We start from the raw sequence: 17,403 nt of genomic DNA on the forward strand, positions 1-17,403 counted from the left end.
AGTCTGCAACACCACCTAATCCCCACACCTCCCACTCACTCTCGCGAGAGGGTGCGGCGCCTCTCGCGAGAAGAACTCTGTGACCAAGCCCGCGCAAAAGTGGGTGGGCTTTTAAAAAATGAAAGAACGAACAGGAAAAACCTTCCCACGTGCTCTGGGGCGGCTAGCGGATCGGCCCCGCGCGTCTCGTGACGTCCAAGCGGCCGCTCTATTGGCCAGGATCCGCTCAGCCGTGGGAGCTTTAAACTCCAGGCTGACCTACGAACCTGCGGCGAACGTCTTGCGCGCTTCCTGATCCGTTACCATGGAAACGGTTTAACCCTTTCCTCTGGCAAAATACCCAAGCTGTGGCTGGCTCCGCAGGTTTGGTTTCAGGCCCTTACTCCTCTCTTTCGAACCCTTGGTCTTACCCCTGGGGTCAGCTGGGCTGCTTCTTCGCCACAGGCTAGCCTCGCTTTGTTCTGATTGCCGTGGTTCTTCCCAAAGCGGCAGCCCCTCCAGATCTGACGGCCCAAGTAAGGCTCATCCTTTGGGGGTGGCTCCGCCCCTTCTCTCCAGCATCTCTAGGGAGGACCACTCACAGCGCTTCAGGCCCACGGCCCTATCCGAACCTCAACAATTGGCATCAAGGGATCTCCGGGCCCTAGTGCTCACCCTTACCAATTTACGCGGCATCGGAATCAGGAAGTAAAGCATTGGTCACGGAGAAACCAAGCCCTAGATGAAAATCTAATGTGTGATTATTTACATTTGCAATCGGAAGGGCTGGTCCAGTCAAGTTGCACAGTCTCCTCATGGACATCTATTAAAAGGTGGAAATACCTGATAGATGAGAAAGGCATTTTGAAGTATATCCTCATTATGAGTTTTGGACTGTTTGGGAGAGGGGGACAGGGAACAAAGGGTGCATACATACTTTATTTCTTCCTTCAATAAGTTTTTGTTGAGCTAGTACAAATGTTAGACACTACTCCATCTGTCTTCTGAGCAGTGATGAAGACAAATGAGTCTAGGTTCTAGGGAGCTTATGGGGGGAGGCAGAAAGAAAAACTATTTGTTTGCCTTAAGCTCAATGCAAAGAAAATACAGTAAATGATGTGACGGTGATTGTGATTGGGTGGCTGCTTGAGGGGCCGACCTTTGGAGGAGATGGTAAGCAGTGATTTGCCTAAGAGGCAGGCAAACATCAGAGGGAAGAGCCTTCTAGGCAAAGGAAACAGCTAATTTAAAGGCCTTAAATTGGATTTGAGGGGAAAAGATGAGAAAGTAAGAAGAAATAAGGTCGGAGAAGTAAATAAATATGTGCCAGGTCCTGTAAGGTTTTGTAAGCTAGGAAAGTAATTGTTGGGAATGTAAATGCAATGGAAAGCGGTGGAGAATTCTAGAGGGAAGAGATACCTATGCTGTACTTTTGTCTTTAAAGCTCTTCCCTGCAGAGAACTGATTTTAGGTTCTGAACCTTTTAGAATCTGAACTGATTTCAGAACCTTTTAGGTTTCAGAGGAAGCAAGGAGATTGAGACTTGTAGTCCAAGACAGACACAATCCTGAAAGACTTCGTTCCCAATGACCTTGACATTATCCATTTGGTCAGAGCATTGGTGCCATTTAATGCCTTCTGTTAAAAACATCTGGCTACATCTTCATTTACTGCTATTTAATGACAGTAAAAGAAATAAATGGAAATTTTTTGTTATTTGGGCACATGAATGTCCTGAAAAGAAAGTCACATTTGATTTTTTTTCTCATCCATTTATACCACACAGATAACCACCTCTTCTGTCTATTCCTAAAGCCAGATCTAAGAAAAACAAACAAAGTGATGTTCAATGTAGATATTTATTCCTGGGTATCAGATTTAAACAGATAGAAGTTGAAGGCTAGAAAATGAAGGTATTTCACTAAAAAAACAGAAATCAGGAACAAGTTTGAACTGGAAGACCTCTCATTAACTGCTAAAGCAACCAAATCAAGCTTCCTTATCATTCTTGAGTCTCAACTTCCTCATACATAAAACAAGGCAATTTAACTAGCCTACACACAAAGTGGTTAAGCCTGAATTACACTTTGGCATGCACGCACCAGTAACACAGAAGCTGGAAAGGGAAATGTGATAAATTTGTATAAAATCTAAGAGGGTCCGTAGCACAAGACAAATGAAATTGGATTTGTGTGCGCATACACCACACACACACACACACACACACACACACCAGCTGAGAAGCTATGAAACTGATTAATACAGATACCAGGAATGCTTCCCTAAGAAATCTTGGCCTTCTCAGAGTGTGAAAACGGAAGCATTGCCACCTGCTCAACCTCATATTCCCTGTAGCTATTTTGAACCTATGTACTATTTAATAAATAATGGTTCACATGTACCTAATCAAGACTGAAAGAATGGAAAATATTTAAGAGATCTGAGGCAACATTTTAAAGTTAGGCTAACACTTTAGTTTTAATGAAAATAAGATTTCAAGGAACATTACAGGGTTCTTTTTTAAAAGGAAAAATGCTAAAAAGAGAAAAGTTCTGATTTTAACAAATTAAGACCATTCTTTGAAAATGTTGAAAAAATGGAGCACTCTTGAGTGCTGTTTGCAGTCATGATGATTAACCGAACCAGCTGCGTGGTACTGCTAATTTAGATGAACAACAGGCTCAACTCTGTCATTCTAACATGTATTAATAGAGCCATAAATCCTCCCAACTCACCCTTAGCAAGACAGTCTTTGTGGTATCTTTTGCTAGCTACAATTAGAGTACAACGAACATGAAGGGAGAAGAAATTTAGGATTGAGATCCATTTCTACAGATGTCCCTAGTTCCTGGATTCTTTTTAAAATTATTTTGCTTTAGCAGCTTTATTGAGATATAATCCACATGCCATACAATTCATCCACTTGACGAGTACAATTCAATATATTTCGGTATATTCCCAGAGCTGTGCAGTCATCACCAAAATCTAATTTTAGAACGATTTTGTCCCCGCTAAAAGAAACTCCACAGTCATGAGCAGTCGATCCCCACCTCCTCCCCAGCCCGAAGCAACCACTGATCTCCTTTATGTCCCTACCTTTGCCTGTTCTGGACACTTCGTATAAATGGAATTGTACACTATGTGGTCATTGGTGTCGGCTTCATTCACTTAGCTAAATGTTTTCAAGGGTCATCCATGCTGTAGCCTGTATAAGTACTTCATTTCTTTTTATTGCCAAATGATGATTCCATTGTATTCCGTTTATCAGTTAATAGACATGTGGGTTGTGTCCACTTTGGGACTCTTGGGAATAGTGCTGCTTTGAGCATTTGTGTCTAAGTTTTGTGTGGACATTCGTTATTCTTTCTTAATACTTTAAAAGATAAAACGTACCCAGTTTACAAAGTCTATATTTCTTTTCCTAGCACGGTTACTTGGCTCCTGGCTTTGTCTTTCTTGCCTGCTGTTTGAACTGTGTGCTCTCTTCCCCCACAGGGCTGGCATTTCTACTCCGGCAGCTCAGATCTGACAGTGTCATCCCCCTGCCTAAAAGGCTTCAGTGGCTTCTTATGGTTCCACCAATGATCTTTCTTACTCTCTTCTGTTGTTCTCTCTCTCTCAGAAAGTCTTTTTTTTTTTTTTTTCCACTTCCTCAAAATAGGGCCAGATCCTCTCTGCTTTGGAGCCTTCCCACGAGATCTTCCTTCAGCACTGAGTGTTCTCTGTCCACCCCTTAGCCTCTGCATGCCTGAGAATCCCTCAGCATTCAGCTGTACTCTCAAGAACTCAAGAACTCTTGTACTAATTCCCCAGACTAGGTAAGCTCCTCCCCATCTGGACTCTACTTTTTCTCCAGTGCATTTAGCAACTTAGAATGATTTTGATTTGAGTGATTATTTGGTCTTTCTCCTCTGCTAGACCGTAGAATCCATGAGCAGGAACCACATCTATTTTTACTTACACAAGCCTGGCACATACTAAGTGTTATTCATTACTCATTATCTATTCATTGAAAGGAAGGAAGGAAGGAAGGAAGGAAGGAAGGAAGGAAGGAAGGAAGGAAGGAAAAAGAAGGGGAGGGGGGAAGGGAGGTATCTTCACAGCTTATTCTGTGTTCTATTTTTCCTTCCCTTGCTAGTGTTGAAATAAATTTCTAGGCCCAAGATGGAGCTGCTCCCGCCCAGGATGCCACCTCAGCAAACCAAAGCTTAAATAACTTTTGTGTCTGTGTAAATGCTCCACTAGACCAAAAACACAGTATATCCAGTCAGCCAGTCCCCCCAAACCAAGCCAACTCTAGGCTCTATGCTTATTTGTTTCTTCTCACTCCAAACAAAGCTGGGGTGCCTGGGTGGCTCAGTCGGTTGAGCATGCGACTTCGGCTCAGGTCATGATCTCATGGTTTTGTGAGTTCAAGCCCCTCATCGGGCTCTGTGCCGACAGCTCAGAGCCTGGAGTCTGCTTTGGATTCTGTGTCTCCCTCTCTCTCTGCCCCTCCCCCACTCATGCTCTGTCTCTCTGCCTTGGAAATAAATAAACATTAAAAAATTAAAAACAAGCAAATAAAGTTGACAATGTGGCCCCAACCAATCAGATATTTCCCACTTTTCCTTTTCCCTGTTCTTTTTTCTTTAGTCTATAAAAGCTTCCCGACTTCTGCCCCATTTTGCAGTTCTCCAAAGGAAACTGTCCACTTAAGGAAGTGTGAAATAAAGTTTATTTGTATCACCTAAGTTGTTTCCTTTAATCATTTTTTAATACTAGGAATCTTCAGTAAAGTCTTGATAAATGGTATAAACCAAATCCGTCCTGTTATAAGAGGAATTAATGGAAAGCTTGTTCTAGGCCTGGGATGGTGTAGGAGGGGCCACAAGTGTCCCCTTCCCATGCTCCCTATACAAGGTGATGTGGAGAGGGGAAGACCAGTACTAAGGAGCCAAGGCAGTGTGTGACCAGTCAGAGAACACAGGCTTTGTCTAAGTGCACCTAAGATTGTACCAAGGAGCAAGAAACGTCTCACGTGTCCCCAGGGGACATTTTAGTGGGCTAATTTCTAGTAATCAAGTTGGCAGTGTCTCCTCCAATGTAATTTTGCTATTTAACGGAAATGTTACTTTCATCTGTTTGCATAGTCTAACGGAGCCAAGACATTTGGATTGTATGCACAGGAAAGAAATTTGGCCCAGCAAGTTCCAATGAACTGTTCTAGATCACATAGGGGCACTAAATGCCACCATTTAGACTAAAATTAGCTGGTTTAGTCTGGTTCCACCTATACAAAACGAGCCTCTCAGCTTAATGCCCCTAATGACCTTTAGACTACAAAGGCAGGCATCGGCTTTCCCCCGGAGCTTTACACTAGCAATCTCTGACAGCCAGAAGCAGATTCCATGTCGCTTCCTGTTTGAAAGCTTAGGTCTCCCTTTGGCCCACTTGCCGAATTCCTGTTTCCTGCCTGAGTGATGGCCCCAGCTGGCAGTTCTTGTAAGAGAGAGAAGTCAAGTCCTTTTTTTTTCACATCGCTCAGTTTTTGGATTTTGTTTTTTTTTTTTTTTTTGTGGTAATAAATTAATATACACTCATTATGTAGAACACTGGAAAATACAGAAAAAGATAGTGGAGCAGACCACCTCTTTTGGTGGGTGATTTACATACATTATTTAATAGTAGTTAATAAACCAATGTAAAACATACTGGAAGTGGAAAACTGTGGACATTATAATTTCATCAGCCATTTAAACATATAAAAATGCTTTTCAAATTTGAAAGATAAAGTACCTTGGGGTGCCTGGCTGGCTCAGTTGGTTAAGCCTCCAATTCTTGATTTTGGCTCAGGTCATGGTCTCAGGGTTTGTGAGATCAAGCCCTGGGGTGGGTTGGGCTCTGCACTGACAGCAGAGATCCTGCTTGGGATTCTCCCTCTCTCTCTTCCCCTCCCCCCTCCCCTGCCCACCCACCCCTCCAACCCATCCCTGTGCACACGTTCTCTCTCTCTCAGATAAGCTTTAAAAAAAAAAAAGGTAAAGTATCTCATCAAGCCTTTGTTTTAAAAGTATGTATATTATACCACAATCTGATATGCCTTTTAACTTACATACTTACCTAATTCTTTTGTAGTGAATCTCTTGAAGAACAGAAACACATCTGAACCATTATAACATAATACCTAGTAATGGCTTCATATATTGTAGGTCTTCATTAAATGCCCAATGACTTCTAAAATCATGACTATAATTATTAGCAAATAGTACAGATGATAATTTAGAAGTGCCACTCCAAATTGGACTTCTGAATGAGCAAAATAAAGTTGACTGCTATTATATATTGTACTAGAGTTAAATGAGTCTTCCTTTCTTTTTTAAGATTATTTATTTATTTTTGGAGAGAGAGAGAGAGAGAGAGAGAGCGAGCACATGAGTGAAGGAGAGGCAGAGAATCCTCAGCAGGATCCACACGGTCAGTACAGAGCCCAGCACCAGGTTGGAACTCAAGAAACATGAGATCATGACCTGAGCTGAAACCAAGAGTCAGACGCTTAACCAGCTGAGCCACCCAGGCGCCCTTGAGTCTTCTGATTTAAATCATCATTGTCATAACTAAATTACTGACTCAACTTCCAATAAATAAAATACTACTTCTGTACTATCTTTTAGGAAAATGTAATATGTTCTTGTCTGAAATTCAAAAACAAATAATCACTCATAAATGTAATTACTTCATAAGAAAGTCTTAAAGATACCATTGCCCGACTGATTTTAAATGGTTGATACAGAGTTAATTATAAAATAGAAGCACAGAGTTTTATAAAAAGCTTTCATTATAGGGGTGCCTGGCTGGTTCAGTCGGAGGAGTATGTGACTTGATCTTGGGGTCATGAGTTTGAGCCCCACATTGGGTGTAAAGATTACTTAAATAAATAACTTTTTTAAAAAGCTTATGTTTGACGTTTCTAACTCAAAGAAGCACAAATGTAATCAAACATTTCAAATGCACTTAGTATAAGTAAATGGAAAAATGCTTTAATTTGCAAAAAAACATTATACATAACTTTTCAGAAATGTCTTTTGCAAAGGTGAAATACACTTCCTCTTCATGTGAGCCAACAGTATACATGCTAACTACTTAAAAAAAGATATTTGATAACTTCTCCTGGATTAGGTATCTAAAGGGCCAGGAAAGTCCTTTGAATAGTGTCATAAACTTATGACAAGATAAAGCAGATCCTAGAACAAGTTGTTCCTGGGTCTATCATTCCTTGTTGCTTGGCTGCTTTGCTTTTCAAAGGAAATATTAACATGCAGATAAGAACATCCTTATTTATTAGTTAACTCACACGAAATTCAGCCGAAATGTCTTTATGTGATTAGATCTTTAAAAGTAGGTAATACTCATGCATGCGAAGCATGAATATTGATTGCATGCCTATTTATGGTCCAGGAAGCATTAAACGTTGTGATAAAAATCTAGGCCCTAAAGTAGCAGGACTTTTAAGATACCTTAAATTCTTCCTAGGCTTTATTCTACTTGGGGTTTTAAGTCATTGAACCGTGCTAGAGATGTCTAGTCTAGTCCCATACTAATGTTGATTCCTATTTGTTTTGGGTTTCCTGGGATCAACCTTGAACAAATTGGCTCCCCTTCCCCGCAATGGAACTTGTGACCTCAGCCTTCTGCAGGACAGAGTGGGATTCCTCAGAGCCAATCCTCAAGAACTCCAAAGTAGCCCACTATCTCTGGTTTGGGCTAGACAAACCACTAAGACAAAAAAGTCTTAGACTTTGGTTCTTCCAGAGGGAAGGGTGTGGATTTGGGTTCAGGTATAAAGGGGAAAATAATCAGTACTGCATTAGAATGGAAAGTGTTTTCTTTATAAACAGTGGGTATCAAATTTCTTAGCATCTATGCAATTTATTTTTAACATACCCTTTTTACGCCCAAATTTATAAAGTCCCAATCTCTTTCTTTTTCGTATTCTGCTCTTATCTCTAAATTGATTTTAAAATTCTTCCTTTTGAAGATGTGTCCTTATCTCACATTTGATTGTACAGGTTGCCATCCTTATCAGTTGCTGTAATAAGATTCTTACCAAGATCTTGTTATCTTGAAACATCATGCCTATAGGCAGGGTATAATGGGCGTAACAAGATTCCCGCAGAGCTCCAATTTAACAGTTTAATGGCCTATAATGTTCTCTCTCTCTTTCAGCTGTTCAGTAGCTATTTTGAAATTGCCGAATAAACTCCTGATGAAAATAGGTGTGCAATAAAATGAAGTCTGATAAATTTTGTGGATGGCTTGAGGAAATGCCATTATTACTATTTTTTTTAACGTTTTTTCATTTTTAAGAGACAGGGAGAGACAGAGTGTGCATGGGTGGGGAGGGCGGAGGGGCAGAGAGAGAGAGGGAGACACAGAATCCGAAGGAGGCTCCAGGCTCCGAGCTATCAGCACAAAGCTGGACACGGGGCTCAAAGTCACAAAACGAGAGATCATGACCTGAGCTGAAGTGAGACGCTCAACCACTCAACCGACTGAGCCACCCAGGCGCTCAGGAAATGCCATTGTTTTATGGGAAACAGAAGTCAGCACTTTACATGGTGCTGATTGGATTTTGGTTTCAAACCCTGTGCCATTCAAACTTTAATATTTGCCTGCATTTTCAAAATAACTTTTAAAATTATCAGGAGCACTTCTTGTTCACTGAACTCTTTATGCAATTCTAAGAATTCTCAACAAGGTTCCAGGAGGAATTAAAGTGCTATAATTGAAAGCTGCTGAAATGTACATTACCCTATCCAAGTTTTATTGATTGATTGATTGATTGATTGATTTTACTTTTTAGTAATCTCTACACCCAATGTCAGGCTCAAACCTGTGACCTTGAGATCAAGAGTCTCACGCTCTTCCAACTGAGCTGGACAGGCACCCATATCCTATCTGATTCTTAATCATTATTACCTCTCCACACCAGCATCCACTGAAGTGCTTGCATTTTTAGCTCTACTTACAAGGTCAATGCTATAGCAACCCCACATTAAAATATGACCAGACAATGCCATTTTGCAAATAGCTCTTTCTGCAGAAATAACACTTGCTTCTTAGATACTGTACAGAATCCATATACCAGTCCCTTCTGCCAGTACCTGGCAAATGCTTCCCCTCCTTGTTTTCAACAATCTGATTCACCACCTCCATTGGGCACAGGGTTCTGTGACACCATAATGTTTCATCTTCTGTTCTAGCTTGTATTGGACCTCTTGTCTCTCATCCTGAAATGTCAAATAATATGTGAAGAGACCAAGTAAATCCTCTACTTGGCCTCAGAAAGAAGTCTCTCGCAAATCACGTGCATGTCATAGAAAATTAACTTGAATTCTGCCCTCTGCTCGTTTGTTAGCTTCAGCCAACTTAAGGTTCTATTTACCTTAACTCATGACTTTTGATAACCGCGGGTCAAACAGTGAAACGATATACAACACATATGCAAGAACAAACACCTGCTGGGAGAGGCAAGCCAAAGACTTTTTGTGCCCACTGCCAAGCATTCAGTTTCCCTGGGCCACCTTCATAATGGATTTCCTCACTAAGCTCCCTGCCTTTCAGTAATATAAAACCAACTCCATGGCTGTTCCAATAACAAGTGGCTGGCTCACTTCCACCCATGCCAGGAGCCACTGGGATATATTCATGTTGGTCATCTTTTACCTCCACAAAGCATCAACAACATTGCTCTGGTCTGGGGATCCCCCTGCTTTTGTATTCAGGGTGACTTTATACCCTGTTTTTACCCAGTGCGATCACATACAATCCTGGCACACTCAAAGTTTTTGCCTATTGTTAGCGCCTCTTTTCTTTCTCAAAAATATCTCAGCATAGAAAATAAATTATTAGGACATCTTATTTATATCCTGCCTTACACAGAATCTCTTCTTTACCTCCCGGGTCTAAAGGACCTGGCCCAAGATACCACCCAGACCGCTAGCCGGGCAGAAATAACCAGCCAAACCTAAAGCTGTCTCTTCAGCTCCACTCTTCTTCCCACTACCAAGCTAACCAACTGCTTGTTTCTCCTTCCCACCATCTAACTTGTTTCTTTAAATGTCATCTGCCCTTATCTCAGAACACCAAACGTACATGAGCTACATTTTCTAACTAAGGAACTTCCTGGGCTTTATTCTCTTTGTCAGTGTTTGTGGTCATAGAATAGGTTGAGGAATTCTAAGCCACAAAAGATCATTCTTGACAGGATCTCTCGAGGAAGCCCAAATGACCTTGAAACCATATGTCAGCAGGGGACCCCAGGACACCCCTAGCGGGATGTTACTAGTCTCCATAACATCTTCATAACTTCTCTTCCTACAAACTTTCAACCAGCTGCATGGCACCCTTATCATCTTCTCAGCACTATAGCTGTCGTGTGGGTGACCTACAACTACAGCCCCTAAATGCTCTCAGAATCTACAGCTCTCAAATTCATCAGCCTCTCCTGTGTTTTGCCAAATTCAACTCCTACCCTTCGTGTTAACAAAGGCTATCCAGGAATACGCAGTTCATGGCATACTAAATTCATGGATGCACCGGAAACAACAGCAACAACAACAACACTCCAAAAAATGTAATGCAAGCAGAAGGGGACTGCCACCTCACCTCTGCTTGCCATTTGGAGACCATGGCTACTACCCTGCAGAGATGATGCAGAGGTCCATAATGCTGGGATTTCTATTGCCGTCTGGTCCCTAGAAAACTTCGGTCCATTTAAAGGATGTGGCATCACCTCCTATCCCTAAGGATCTGACTCCCCCTGAGAATTCTTGAAAACATATTTGGCAGGAAGCCTTCATAAGATAAATCTCTCTAGACTCTGACTCTGCCCGGCTCCTGTTTCACCTATCATTTTTTGCTTCTTTACGACAGCTATGCCACTTGAAGGTAGGCAGGGACGATGTCTTGTTTATTGCTGTCACAGAAAAAGAGTAGGTCTCAGTTTTTGGCAATAGCATCAATTATACAACAAACACGTTTCTGCTGCTCTGCTACATCTTTTCACTCTCTCTTTTCATGTGTTTGCCTGAAGAATGGGCACAAAATAGCAGCGGAGGTCTGGAATCGGGGTCCATAGATTTGAAGACAATGGGGCTTCAGGTTGGGTGCGGCTCAGTTGCTAAAGAAGCTAAATCAGACATGAGCCGTAATAGTCTCTAAGAGGACAATAAACAGAGGGATCTTGGGGAGAAGCTCTCCTAGGTAGAGCCAGAAAGAAATCTTCAGAGAGCAGAAGGGCCAGCCCATTCAAAGGCAGAGCTATTCAGGAGACCCAAAGGCATTGCTTACAGATGTTGTATTTCACAAGGCAGGTAGCTTGGGAGCATGCCTTCCTGGGCACACACTTAAAAAAACTCACAATGCCCCAGTCATCTCTAAGACAAATGGTTATATTCCAAGAAGTACTTTATCTCTAGGCTGAGGAGTGAGTGAAAGAGAGACAGCTGTGTTCTAATAAGTGGATTTCTATTTTGAGGGTTTGGATCTCAAGAGTCTTTAATTTGATCAGTCTGACACAGGTTAGGAAGGAAGTCTGAAAGCTTAGCAAGTGCTGAGAGCTGTAAATTTTCATCACTCTTAGCTGGGCTATCTATTACCCTCCTCCACTAGATTGGGACAGGTTTTAGGCAACAGAGCTGAGTGGAAATCCAGTGGGAGCTCTGAGCTTCACATCCAAAGAATAGTTCATGAATGCAACAGGTGTCAAAAGATCCAATACCAGGTATAAGAGGAGATCCAAAAAGCTGATAAGATAAGACATCAAGGAATCTAGGCTCAACAGATACTCAACAACCCAGGCTGACATCTGGCAAGCACTAAGAAAGGGTATCAACAGATAAAATGGCCTCTATCCATATGGGTGCAGGAGTAGGACATCAGCTGGCAAAGAAAAATGGCCCAAACAAGGGAAGCCTCCAATCCCCAGTTGACACCATAGTTACCGAGAAACAAGGTTCAATGAAGAACTACATTATATGAATAAGGAAACAAAGTTATTAGATTTGGGGCATAAGATCAGAGTCAACACTAGGATATTTTGTGCATCCTAAAGAAATTTTGAAGTAAGGATAAATCCTGGAGCTGGGTTCCGGGTTGTTCTGCAGAGAGAAGATGGAGGCACAGGTGGGAGTTGGTGGAGTAGAGTTTTAAATTATGAAACACTTAAAACAAACTGAAAATAATATAACATAGTTTTGAAGAAGCAAAATGTTCCAGGTACAGATAAAGCTTTATTCTCACTATCTTTTCTGTTTCCTTTCTCTCCATAGGAAACCACCATCCTGAAACTGATGCATATCATAACCATTCATGTCTTTATACTTTTACTACATAGGTATGAACCTGTAAATAATATATACTATTTGAGTGTATAAATTTTTACATAAATGTTATGTGGTGTATATATTTAGCAACTTGCCTATTCTTAATGTTTGTTTGTTTATTTATTTGTTGAGAGACACAGTATGAGTGGGGGAGGGGCAGAGAGAGAGGGAGACACAGAATCCGAAACAGGCTCCAGGCTCTGATCTGTCAACACAGAGCCCAACACGGGGCTTGAACTGTGGAACAGTGAGGCCATGACGTGAGCCAAAGTTGGCCATTCAACCAACTGAGCCACCCAGGTACCCCATCAGTTGTCTATTCTTTTATTCAGCATTAAGAAATCCAACATACTGATCAATGCATTGATTCATTTCATTCAATTGTATTAATAAATGACTTTATTTATCCACTCTACTACTATTAAATGTCTCTATTTTATTTACTACAATCTTGCAGTAAACATCTTTATACATATCTCTTTGGGCCCATATGTATATATGAGTGGAACTGTTGGATCATAGAACAGACACGTCTTCAACTTACTAGGTATTACCAAATAGGTCTCCAAGAGGTTATACTGATTTATATTCCCACCTGCAGTGTGCACAAATTCCCATTTCTTTTAATCCTTATTAAAAACAGCTTTGCCAATCTGAGGGACCTAAAATAATATTTTATTTCCCTGCATTTCTCTGGCTATGGTACCATTGAACATATTTTTAGATATTTATTAACATTGATTATTCTGAATTCCTTTGATGGAAATAGCCTGTTCATATAATTTGCCCATTTTTCTAGTGGATTGTTTGGTTTTCAAAAATTGATTTGTATGAATTTATACAGATGGCCAAGAAGCACATGAAAAGATGCTGATAATGACTAATATCATTAGTCATTGAAGAAATGTAAAGTAAAACCACAGTGAGATAACCTGACCTACTAGAACTTACCTCTTAGAATTGCCTTAAAAACTGATAATAACAAGTATGGCAAGGATGGGAGCAACAGGAACAAATACTCATACGTCAATGATGGTAACAAAAATGCCACAGAACTTTGAAAAGTATTTGGCAGTTTCTTATAAATACATAAGTACATATCTTCCATATGACCCAGAAATCCTATGTTGTTTAACTGAAAGAAAAATACATGTTCATATAAACACCTGTATGCAACTTTCTATAAAGGTTGCATTCATAATCACTCCCAACTGAAAACACCACAATGTCTTTGGCAAGAGGACAAATAAACTGGAATATCCATATAATGAAATCCTTCTCAGCAACTAAAAGGAAAAGCTACGGTTATAAACAATGAGATGGATAATTTCAAAGTTTTTTTTTTTTTTAATTTTTTTTTTCAACGTTTATTTATTTTTGGGACAGAGCATGAACGGGGGAGGGGCAGAGAGAGAGGGAGACACAGAATCGGAGACAGGCTCCAGGCTCCGAGCCATCAGCCCATAGCCTGACGCGGGGCTCGAACTCACGGACCGCGAGATCGTGACCTGGCTGAAGTCGGACGCTTAACCGACTGCGCCACCCAGGCGCCCTCAAAGTTTTTAAAGCTACATTAATTATATGAGACCTTAACTGCAGTGCTGATTACACAGCTCTATGCAGTTGTCAAAATGTATTGAACTGTACTAAAAGGGATGAATTTCCCTGCTGACGAATTGTAGTTCAATAAACCTGACTTTAAAAAATAAGTGATTTGTACAAGATATGTATATATATATTACATATACATGTGTGTGTATCATGTATACTAATCCATGGTGGTTTATTATTTTTTTAATTTTTTAAATTAGTTTTCTTTATTTTTGAGAGGCAGAGAGAAACAGAGCACGTGTAGAGGAGGGGCAGAGAGAGAGGGAGACACAGAATCCGAAGCAGGCTCCAGGCTCCGAGCTGTCAGCACAGAGCCGGATTCTGGGCCCGAACTCACGAACCGTGAGATCACGACCTGAGCTGAAGTCGGACACTCAACGACTGAGCCACCAGGCGCCCTCTAATCCATGGTGGTTTATATGCTTAAAAACATTTTTTTCAGTCTGTGGTCTGTCTTTTGACTTTTATATGTTATTTATTACTTAACAGAACACTTACATTTTTATTTAGTCAAATTTATGAATCTTTTTTTTTAAATGGGCTATGTTTTTAGTGCCTCACATAAAATAACTCTTCCTTAGCCCCCTGACATAAAAATATTGTCTTATGTTTTCATTTTGACATTTGAAGTTTTGCTTTTCATATTTATGTCTTTTATTTATTAGAATTAATTTTGACTATGGGGTGAGGAAGGGATTTAATTTTTTCTCTTCTTTATGAACATCTAATTATTCCAGCACCACTTACTGGACAGTTTTTTTTCCCCCTTAACTATTAAGCATCAACCTTTTTTTTTTTTAAGATTTTATTTTTAAGTAATCTCTACCCCAACATGGGACTCAAACTCACAACCCTGAAATCAAGAGTTACAGGTTCTACTGACTAAGCCAGCCACGTGCCCCTAAGCATCAATTTCCTTTCTTAATGTCTAGGGAACATGACTGACACCACCCAGATTTTTCTACATACATTTTTCATCCTCTAAAATAACATGACATTTGGAGTATCTGGCTGGCTGAGTAAGTAAAGCGTGTAAATCCTTGATTTCAGGATTGTGAGTTTGAGCCCCAAGTTGGGTATACAGATTACTTACATAAAACCTTAAATAAACAATCAAACAAACAAGCAAATAAAATAACATGACATTCTACAAGCCAAAAACGTTGTCACTTCTGAGAGATGACATTAATAACAAATCAAGTGTTTATTATATGCTCTTTTTTAGAATAAAAATTCTAAAAAAAAAAAAATAGAAATCAAAGTCTCCCCCAAAGTTAGTTTTTAACAATTATTATCCATTTAAAAAAAAAAAGGAAAATCTGTATTCATGCTCGTAATATATGAACAAACTAAGAAGTATTCTAACTATATATTAAAAATTCAATATACAAAAGATGAATCTAATGCTGTGGTTAAAAATAAATACATTTCCTCAATAATATTACAGACCAGATTATTAAAATGAGGACAGTCTAAAATAAATCTAATGTGAGCCATGTACATAATTTAAAATTTTGTAGTTAACAATATTAAGAGTTAGGAGGAACATGCAAAATTAATTCCATAATATATTTTCTTTAACACGATATATCCACAATGTTATCATTTCAACACTTAACCAATGTAAGAATTATTGAGACATTTTACATTCTTTTTTCATATCAGGTTGCAAAATCTGATGTGTATATCTAAATTCAGACTAGCCCCATTTCAAGTGTTCAATAGCCACACATAACTAGTGGCTACCATATTGGGTAGTGAGATTTGGTCTTTCCTTCACAAATGACTAAAAGTGCTGGATAAAATCTAAATGAAGACAAGAGCCTAGAACGTTAAGCTTATCACTGAAACAGATTTTATTTGAGGGCATTTGCTAAAAGGGCTAAATTGAGCTCACAGGATCTCAGGAGGGAGATAGTCAAACTAGAACCCACCCTAGGTGGGGAGTCTAACAGGAAAACCTCCTTCCTCCATTCAGCTAAAATACCAAAAGGTATTTTGACTTACTGGGGGAGAGTGTGAGGGTGAATCAAGGTAAGGGTGAATCAGAAATTAACCTGTCCCATGGGCCAGGACTAGACCATCACCAGGGTGGAAAGCTACCTTTAAAACATTATTGATTCTTGTGAATAAAGTAAAAAAAATCATAAAGCAAATGACTAAATGCTTGAAATTGGATAATAATGAAACCACATGTTAAAAGTTGGGGGTTGCATGAGACCTTGCCCAGGTCTTGCAAGGGCCCAGTCTTTCCCATTCAGTCCTGAGCAGGGCATGGGCCTCTGCCCATTGGAGGGCTTATCATGTGGAATTAGTGTGCAATTACAAGTCTGGTGTCTGGGGGATGTGCTCTCCGGTCTGAACACCCATAGGATTTTTCCACTGAACTCCATCTCTCTGATTTAGAGACCTGTCCTGGGTTTCAGTCCATTGACTTCCCTTATGTGATTGAGCTTGTCCCTTGGATTTCTAGACAAACAGATGACCATCTTGCACCCATGAAAAGTGCCTAAAAAAAAAAAAAAAGAAAGAAAAGAAGAAAAAGAAAAGAAGAATTCTGTGTGGGAATGTAGCTAAAGTAGTACTTAGAGGAAAACTGATAATTTTACATGCTTTTATTAAAAATAAAGATGATATACTAATCATCCAACCAAAGAAGTTAGAAAACTAAAACAGAACAACCCCCCCCCCATAGGAGGAAGTGATAAAGCTATGAGGAGACAGCTTTATAGATAATTCCTTCATACATTCAAAGAACAGACAGCTCTATTCTTACACAAGTTCTTTTACAGAATAAGAAAGAAGAAATACTCCCTCAACTCATTTGAGTTACTGTAAACTTGAATCCCAAACTGGACAAGGACAGTGAAATATCACTTAAGAACATAGAGGTAAGAGTTCTAAACAAAATATCGGGTGTCTGGATGGCTCAGTTGGTTAAGCATCCAACTCTTGATTTCTGCTTAGGTCATGATCTCAGGGTTTGCCTGAACCCTCCATCAAGCCCCACGTTTGGGGGTGCTTCACGCTGACAGAGGGGAGCCTCTTTAGGATTTTCTCCCTCTCCCTCTCTCTGCCCCTCCCCTGCTTGGGTGCACACAGACTCTCTCTCTCTCTCCTTCTCTCTCAATCAGTCAATAAATAAACTTTAAAAAAGAGTTCTAAACAAAATATTACAAGTAAGATATTCTCTTTATTCATTCAACAGACATGTTTTGAAGACCAGCCAGAAGCCAAGCTTTGTGTAATACAATGGGAATGTGATGAATAATATATATTCTCTTGTTATTAAGAGAAAGCGAATTTGTTGGGAACAAAGCTGCATTAATAATTATGATGCAATATAATCACTCTAGTCAAGATATGCAATGGGAACACAGGGTAATAAGAACAGAGACTAGAATGTCTAAGTTTGCCTTGGCAAATTTTAGAAGGTTCCACTGGGAGA

The 17,403-nt window shown here is 40.0% G+C and overlaps 1 protein-coding gene and 1 long non-coding RNA gene across 4 annotated transcripts in view; one reads left to right on the forward strand and one right to left on the reverse strand.

Moving 5' to 3' along the window:
- Positions 1–585, reverse strand: part of AKAP11 (A-kinase anchoring protein 11) — a 50,717-nt gene extending 50,132 nt beyond the window's left edge. For both annotated transcript variants that reach the window (XM_011290613.4, XM_045053493.1), the window contains exon 1: positions 411–585. The gene's annotated coding sequence lies outside the window, so the exon portion shown is untranslated. The remainder of the gene's footprint in view (positions 1–410) is intronic.
- On the forward strand, positions 45–13,352 carry LOC111559850. Of its 2 annotated transcripts, none has more exons than XR_002741220.2 (3): positions 45–363; positions 3,641–3,797; positions 12,291–13,352. It is a non-coding gene; the product is annotated as an uncharacterized LOC111559850 (long non-coding RNA). The 2 variants fall into 2 exon arrangements; XR_002741219.2 differs by lacking the exon at positions 12,291–13,352 and adding an exon at positions 4,118–4,398 and having other exon boundaries at positions 64–363.
- The last annotated feature ends 4,051 nt before the right edge of the window (positions 13,353–17,403 follow it).

Source organism: Felis catus, chromosome A1 (assembly GCF_018350175.1).
Source record: "Felis catus isolate Fca126 chromosome A1, F.catus_Fca126_mat1.0, whole genome shotgun sequence".
Classification (NCBI taxonomy): domain Eukaryota; kingdom Metazoa; phylum Chordata; class Mammalia; order Carnivora; family Felidae; genus Felis; species Felis catus.